Raw genomic sequence first — 8,696 nt, 5'->3', positions numbered from 1 at the left:
AATTATTTGTAATAAAGGTAGATTAGGGTCATTTACTAGTCGAGTGCAGCTCTCCGCTCATTTTCTTTCTGACAGGAAATTGCCTGGGTCCAAAGTATAACTGGTAGGAGTGCAACCCATCTGAAAGGAAATCTGCAGTGACTAGTCACAGCACTTACTATATCTTTAGATGTGTTTAAGAAATACTATGTTTTAAAGGATTTGTTTGAAGTTTTTAGACGTCCTGATCCATGTCTCACTGTCCCCGGAACTTTGCATTGATCTGACATTTCTCTGATTCTTCCCAACACAACAGCAGTTTAATTCTGGTGGTGCAGAAAAAGCAGACAGATACTTTGTCTACACTTCAGAAATTTCTCCTTGCTGACAATGACTGTAGCTAAACAGTACTGAACAGGTTTAACTGCAGTGTAACCAAGGACACACCAAGTTCAGCATTTGTTCCAGAAAACATAAACTGTCAGTAACAAATAATATTGGTTGCACAGGCAAGGCTAGAGAATGTAGCTCCCATTCTGAATGTACAAGAAACTTGTTGTAAAAATTGTTGTTTTTTAATACTATAGCTTGCTTATTGATTCAGTACAGTTTGTAGCATTCTTAAATACATATTTCGAGTCAATGGGTTAGTTAATATGCTCAGCAAATAATTGTTTCCCCAAATTTTAAAAACATTAAATACAATAAATGTTAATATCCAACAAAAAGGTGACCTTTAACCTTGCAAGTGGAAGGACCCTAACTGGCTACTTCACATATCATCTTTTGTTTTCCTCTGGATCTCTGTTTTGGCTTGTAAGTATGGTGCATTACTTCTCTGAATATTCTAAGGCAGGAAGCTCAGTTTTCAGAGTTTCTTCTTCTTCTAAGTTCTGGGTTTGTCTTTTTATTTAAAAAGGGGGTTTCTTAATGTTTTGGTTAATTTAAAACAAAATTAAAATGGTAATATCTTATCTGGCACCAACTCCGAAAGCTTCTTGCCGCTGTTGTACATTTTGATGGCAGCTGCACTGACTTCCCTCCCTGCTCTGCATCAACAGATGCTTAAGGCAGCAACCCTTCAATTTGTATTTTTTTAAATATTAAGACATGTAATGTTGTAGGAAGTGGCCTTGTTGCTCCATCTAGGAGTCATAGAAGAGGTACCTGAGAAATACAGGGTGTTATTCTTTTGTTGTAATAACTGGGCCTACAAATTTACCCTAATTGTGAGCTCAACTACAAAAGTGAATTAAAGTTCATAAAATGTCACAAGATAACAAGAAATGGTGATGGAAAAAGGTGCAAAAGTGAGATACATGGACTGAATTAGTCCAGACAAAAAGGCCTACTGATGTAACTGAAGGATTGTATTAAGATTATGCCTGGTAAACAAGAAGAGTGGAACTCAAAATTAATAAACTAAAATGGTGTGTTTTGGAAATAGGCTTAATTCATGGACAAAATGTTGGGCTGTTCCACCCATCATTTCCCTTTTTGGGTCCTCAAAAATAGCCTTTTTGGGGAAAGGCTGGCCAGGGCCAACCTTAGGATTTATGGGGCTCTACGCAGTGTGTGTGTGTGTGTGTGTGTGTGTGTGTGTGTGTGTGTGACAATCTGTGTTGGGGGACTGTGACTCGTGAGAGGCAGAGTATATGTGGGTGTGAGAGCCAGTCTGTGTGAGAGAGATAGAGTGTGTGTTTGTGTGTTAGGGAAGTGTGAGAGACAGTGAGCGCACTGTCACCCTAAGTGAGGAGACTCAACAAATACATGTGTCACCTCAGATTCAGGATGGTAATGCTTGCTTCCATTATTTCATTGCTCCAAGCTCAAGACTGGGTCCTGGCTCTTGACTTTCCAGATACATATTTCCATATTATCATCCACCCAACCCACAAGAAGTACCTCAGATTCACGGTTGGTCCAGTCATTACCAATACAGGCTTCTGCCCTTTGGACTCTCCACAACACTGACAGTATTCACCAAGTGCTTGGCAGAAGGACAGATAAGGAAACAAGGACTTCACTTGTACCTGTACGACTGGCTAATCAGGGTAAGGCCAGAATGAGACCAAGAGAGTTCTAGACCGAATCTTCTCCCTGTTTTTTCAGCTAAGGCTCCTGGTGAACTATGAAAAATTCTCTCTCACCATCACAAATTACAGAATTCATAGGTGCTCTCAACCCAACTTAAGGTCAGTGCAAACATATTTGCTGGAAGACAGATTCAGGTCCTTTCAGTTGCTCGTTTACAACATAATGGCAAGACTGTCCAGTATGGACAGGAGACGCATAGGATTACTATGACACATGTTGGTGTGTACCTATGTGATGCTGCTTCATAGACTTAGTCTGTGGACATTACAATACTAAGGACAGTGTACTCAGCCAAGCACTTCATGAACAAATTGGTCATGATACCACCCAGAGTCCTACAAGAACTTGTCTGGTGGCTAGTACCATTGAATATGAGGAAGGAAGTGTCCTTCTTAACCTTCTCCTCAGCAATGGTGCTTATTATGAACCCATTAGAGACAGTTTGGGGCACCCACTTGCTTCAACAATGACCTTGGTCTCCTCATTTATAAAGTAGGGAAAAACATACTTACTTCACAGCAGGGCTGGAGGAGTTAATTAGTTAGCTTAATAATTATACAATGCCTTGAAATTATAAAGTTAGGCTGCTGGTGTGCTGTGACCACCGCCTGTCATCAATATTGTCTCATTATTTACTTGTCCTCCCCCATCTGTCGTATCTATCTGTTGCCTCTTGTCTTATACTTAGATTGTAAACTACTAGGGGGAGGTACCGTCCTTTTGTTCTGAGTTTGTACAGCACCTCGCACAATGGGGCTCTGGTCCATGACTAGTGTCCCTAGGCACTACAGCAATGCAAATAATAAGTAATAGTAATAGTAAAATACTAAATAAAAACTAAATAGACAGTAGAATGTCACTAATTCAGGTCAAACCCTGCAGTTCCGACAAATACCGCACTTTCCTCTTCTTCTCAACAAAGATTTAATAGCAGAGAGATGCGAGGTCTCATGTTACTATTTTGAGGGTATTTTTTAAACTATAACTCTGCTACATTTGTCAAATAAATTAGTACAACACCTTCTGTGACACAGTAATCACAGAGTCATAGAATTTACAACCAGAAGGGTCAGAGCTCCTTGCCTCACACAGGCCAGAGAACATTGCCCAGTTTCTCCTGCATCCAGCCTGTATCTTGTGGTTGAGTCAGACTATGTTTTTAGAAAAGTATTCAGTCTTGAGGTAAAGACTTTTAAGTGGTGGAGAATCCATCACTCCCCTAAGATGGCATTTCTAATTGCAGAGTGAGTTGTTTGGCCAGGTATAACAGGAAAGCAGCCAGATCTCTTTCAAAGCGTTTCAGTGCCCTTGCTTGGGACCCTGTGACACACACTATGGCTTGTTTGGTGTTTTTCCCTTTTCCTTGCTCTGCAGGTAGTACTTTAGCCTTTTCACAAAGCTCAGAGAGTCTGATAATTACCAGTCTCTTAGGACCAGGCTTTCACCAGTTTTTCCACTTGGAATCCTATAGGCCAGGTCTGACCTAGGGGTCACCTACCACTCTAATGTGTAATATCTTGGGGGTCAGTTTCTCCAATTCCCCTGCACGTTCTAGTCCTTTGGCCTACTGAAGCAGCTGCAGAAAATGTAAACTCTAAACCCTGATATGATTTCCTCAGCTTTTAGCCTCATTCCTATGGCTTATCTTTTCTCCATCGCTTTTGACAGGGTTTGACAGGTTCTGACTGTTTTGGGGATAAGTAATGTCAGCGGCTCATGCAGGAGAAGCAGATGCGTGACCTCAGGGCCTGGCAGGTGAGTGAATATCTTTTATGGATATTTTGTTTTATCCAAAGCTTTAAGTAATCATCCTGCCTGTGGAATTTAGTGCTACTCTGGGATCTCATAGATCCAAAACTTAAAAAAAACACAAACATTTCTGTGTTCTGAGATGGACCTTTCTTTCCCAGCCACATTGGTGGATTATATCTCTGAACTGTCCTATCAGCCCCCCATGTAGCAGGGCTCATTCCTTATCACTGTAAGATCTGAATGCCTTATAGTATTAACCTATTTAAACTCACAACCCGCTCTGAGGCAGAGCAGTGCTATTATTCCTATTGTAGAGAGAGACACAAAGGGACTTGCCCAAAGTCACAGAGAAAGTTTATGGCAGGGCCAGGAATTGAACGCAGTTCCAGAGTCTTACTCCACACCCATAACTACAAACCCATTGTTCTCCTTCATCCTGGTCCCTAAATAGCTGAGAGAGGTTACTCTCCAGTAACTCCCTCCTTGAAAGTATCTCTTCTGCATAATTCCACTTGTGTGATGGCCCCCCTTCCCTACAGAGCTGGGGAAAACTGCTGCAAACAGTGTCAGGGTAATATAAACGCCTGCTCCTGGCACAGAACAGGGAGCAGCTGCACGGTTACAACCACCTCACCTTCTGCTACACCCCAGAGTCCCATGTGAATAGGACTCCCTCTTCCTTGACCAATAAAGCAAGCCAGTTCCCCAGCTTCTAACTCCTCCCCAACCAGATTCTCTCCCTCTTTGTCTGAGCCAAGAGCCAGAGCCACAGCATGTCTCTCACTATGGCAGCAGGCTTGTATTTTGTAGTTGTTTGCCCCTAGGAGAAGTTGTGTGGTTTTGGTTCTTACTACTGAGAAGCACCAGCCAAAGAAAAAGTGTTTATCAATCGTAGGGACTGCATCTCAGCCTCATGCATGCAGGAAGCTGCACAACCACTGCTAAGCCACCCACTGCCTGCTCACACCTACATGCTCTCTGTAACCAGGTTGGTCTTGGTCATTTTTGTTTTTTATATGTGATTCTGGATATTCATGTCCTTTGCAGCTCAGATTAGAAGGCAAGAGTCCCTCATGGGAAATATTAACACCTAGCTCCTGAAGAGGACTTTCCAAAGCTGCTGGCCTCTGCTAAAAAGGTGTCTTGTTCTCTACATAGCCATCAATGAATAACACTTCCACCATCTTTTTCTAAAGGACTTTAGCCAGCTGCCAGCCAGATCTCAGGAGAGAGAGACTAATGACTTCTTCAGTCCACTTTGTATAGAACTCTGCATATCCATAACCCCATGCAGCAAGGGAGCCTCAAATAGATTACATATAGTTAATTTAGCTTCACAACACCACTGTGAGGTCAATATTATCTTCATGTTACAAATGGCTAAACTGGGGAACAGAGAAATCACTGGCCCACTGTTACACTGTGAGTCTCTGATGATAGAGTTGGGAATAAAAACCAGGAAGCCTGATTCCCAGTCACTTCTAACATGCCCAGCTATGTTTTCACTTAAGGCCTTTAAACACTCCCGTGAGCATGTATCACATGCTTGATTTATCCAGTGTATGAGGGAAGGATTGGGCTCCAGCAGAATTCATGCCTATTTTCAGTTATATCTCCTACAATCTAACATCTGGCTCAGCTGACCTAAATAAGGGTTTTGTTACTTCCAGGAGCCTTCCCTGAGAGGGCCTGCTGTGGCCCCTTAGATGGATAATTTGTTTGATGTCTTTTAAGCTATTTCCCTTGTTCATTTAAACAAAATTATTATTTTAAAATTAGGCTGTTGCCTACACATCATAACTTGGGCCCTGAAGAATGAAAGGTGGGGCTGGGACTGACAACAAAGGAGCCTTATTTTCAAATGATTTGTTTGCAGCATAGTCTGAAGGTTACTTAGCTGTAGCTTGTTTTATTTAATGTTATCAGTGTCTGAAGAGTATAGCGCAGTGGGGGTTTGCTGCAGTTCAGAGGCTCTGATCACATGCAATCCTGTTTGGAGTGGAAACCAGCTCCTGCCACTCTGTGCAGAGAGGATCTGACAGCTGAGCCTGGGCAAGTTAATCACAAGCACTAGCTGGCAGATCTACAGTACCACTTAAATTGATCTAACTTGCATCACGCAGGGATGTGAAAAAGCCTCCCCTCCCCACAAGTGACACAAGTTTCGTGCTGTCACACCAGCGCTATGTTGCCGGGAGAGCGCTCTCCCATTGGCATAGCATATCTTCACCAGATATGCTACAGCAGCACAGCTGCATCAATGTAGCACTGTAGTGTAGACTTGCCCTGAGGACAACAGGAGGCAGACTAGAGAAAGGCTGTGCAAACACTCCTCTGATAGGGTTAATATTTACAGCATCACAGCCCTCTCATGACAGGGACAGACACAATGCACTAACCGCACCTATTAGCACCTGTACAGGACAGACATATTAACCTAAAGTAAACAGCCCAGCATAAGTTAGTGTCAATATTCAAGGAAACCAAACACCAATTCCACCATTTCCTAATATTGGTACAACTACCCTAAAGAGCCCAGGCTGTTCGTGCCACAGAAGGTTCATGGACCCTCCCTTCAAATCAGCAGGCCCTTTTCCCTTTCTCTTCTGCACTGTTGGCAGTGGGCCAGTCCTGTCTTAGATTTTTCCCTTCTGCTTGTTCCCATGCTGAACATGCTCAGAGTAGCTCCCGCATTTTGGCTTGTTTGATTCGATGGCAGGAGTGTCAGTAACAGAAATTCAGACTCCTGACCCACTTGGGCCAAAATCTCAGTCTGTCACAACTGCCAGGCTAGACTCCATCCTAAACAAAGAGGGAAACATGGTCCTCGGTTACTCCCAAAGAAACTGGTTACTGGCTTTGGCAAGTACATGCTTGTGTGACTGCGTGGATTCTGGGGCATCCTGTTTGGGTGACCAGAAGGGAGGCTAGAAAGGGGCTTCCCCAGTCTTTCTCCAGGAGCTGACAGCTATGAGTTGGCAGGTTAGATTTTGTCAGCATGAAAAACAGGAACATAAAAAAAAGAGAGACTTCAGAGTCAATTTAGTTTTAACAACAAAATTCTACAGGACTTTGATGGCAAGATATTTTACTAAAAGCACAAGTCCTTTGGCTTTTGGGACATTGTTTTGCCCAGTGTTGTATTTTTGATTGGTGCTCTGGCAGTGCAGCTACTCTCCCTTTCTTTGCCTGAGGTAAAACTAAAATGAATGTGTAGTGCTGTGCTCATGTTCATGGTAAGAGAGACCCAAACAGATTCTCCAATGCCTCAGGGCCAGCAGCTGTTCAGATGCCTGGTGTGCTACATTGCACATGAGATAATAGGCAGGAAACTCTGGAGAAGAAAAAAGCTTTTACTGCTCCTGCAGGGTGGCTGGGTGAATTCTGATTTAAGAAAAAATAAGTGACAAAACATTTTAAATTATTTCCCCCCTTGATTTGGCAGAAATTCTGATGCTGAACATGAGCTCCCACTGTGACACTATGGCCAAAAGAGCTAATGCAATCCTGGGATGCATAAACAGGGGAATCTTGAGTAGGGGTAGAGAAGTTATTTTACTTCTGTATTTGGCACTGGTATGACCACTGCTGGAATACTGTGTCCTGTGCTGGTGTCCCCAATTCAAGAAAGATGTTGATAAATAGGAGAGGGTTCAGAAAAAAGCCACAAGACTGATTAAAGAATTAGACAACATGCCTAGTGCTAGGCTAAATAGATTGAACTCTTTTGAGTCTAACAAAGAAAAGGCTGATTGCAGTATGTAAGTATCTACGTGGGGAACAACTGTTTAATAACGGAGTCTTCAATCTAGCAGAGAGAGGACTAACACGATCCAATGGCTGGAAGTAATGCATACATTTTTAACCATGAGAGTAGTTAACCACTGGAACAATTTACCTTGGTAGATTCTCCATTACTGACCATTTTTACATCAAGATTGGATGTTTTTCTAAAATCTGCTCCAGCAATTATTTTGGGGATGTTCTGTGGCCTGTTTTATACTGAAGGTCCAATTAGATGATTACAAGGGTCCCTTCTAGCTTGGGAATCTATGAATCCCCCCTTCACCTCAAGCCATGAGAAAGAGAGAAACTAGAGGAACAGATGCTGCTGGTTAATCCTTTCTCCTCCTCCCCACAGAGGATGCAGCTTCCCACTGGCTATAGCAGCATTTTTATTTCAGCCAGACTTGTACATTTGCCCTTTTTGATTGCAATGAACAGAGCCCTGAAAATCTGCAGATATCTGTGGACCATTTTTGCAGATTGTGGATGGATGCGGATCCAAATTTTATATCTAAAGCCCTGCAAATCTGCAGATATCTGCTTTACATTCACAGATCATTTTTGCAGATCATGGATCAGATGTGGATACAAATTTTGTATCTGTGCAGGGCTCTAGTAATAAAGATGGGCACGTGGCAAGGCAGCAGGGCCAGGGCTGGTGTTTGCTTTGCTCCTTATCAGCAGGATCAGGTGCCGCAGTGATTCTACCAGGAGAGACCGAGGTATAGGCCTCTCCCCCACAGCAGGACTTTGAACCACAACACAGAGCTGCTGTGTCCACAGAGGCAGCATCCTCCAAATTAAGTCCCTGGCAGCAGGGCTTTTGGAAATTCTTATTCCTTTGCTTTATCTTCTTACAGACATCAGCCCCCATTCCCCCCAGCAGAGTATATTTCAACCAACCTTTCAAGCATTAGTTTAATTATATGTACTGAGTAACCTCAGCACATTTAGGCTACGTCTGCACAAGGAGAAAAAACACATTTGGGCTGAGTCAGCTAACTCAGGCCCAAGGGGCTCAAAAATCACTGTGTAGACGCTCACACTCAGACTGGACCCCAAGCTCTGGTACCCTGAGAGGG

Source organism: Dermochelys coriacea, chromosome 8 (assembly GCF_009764565.3).
Source record: "Dermochelys coriacea isolate rDerCor1 chromosome 8, rDerCor1.pri.v4, whole genome shotgun sequence".
NCBI lineage: Eukaryota > Metazoa > Chordata > Testudines > Dermochelyidae > Dermochelys > Dermochelys coriacea.
This window is presented reverse-complemented; position numbering follows the sequence as displayed.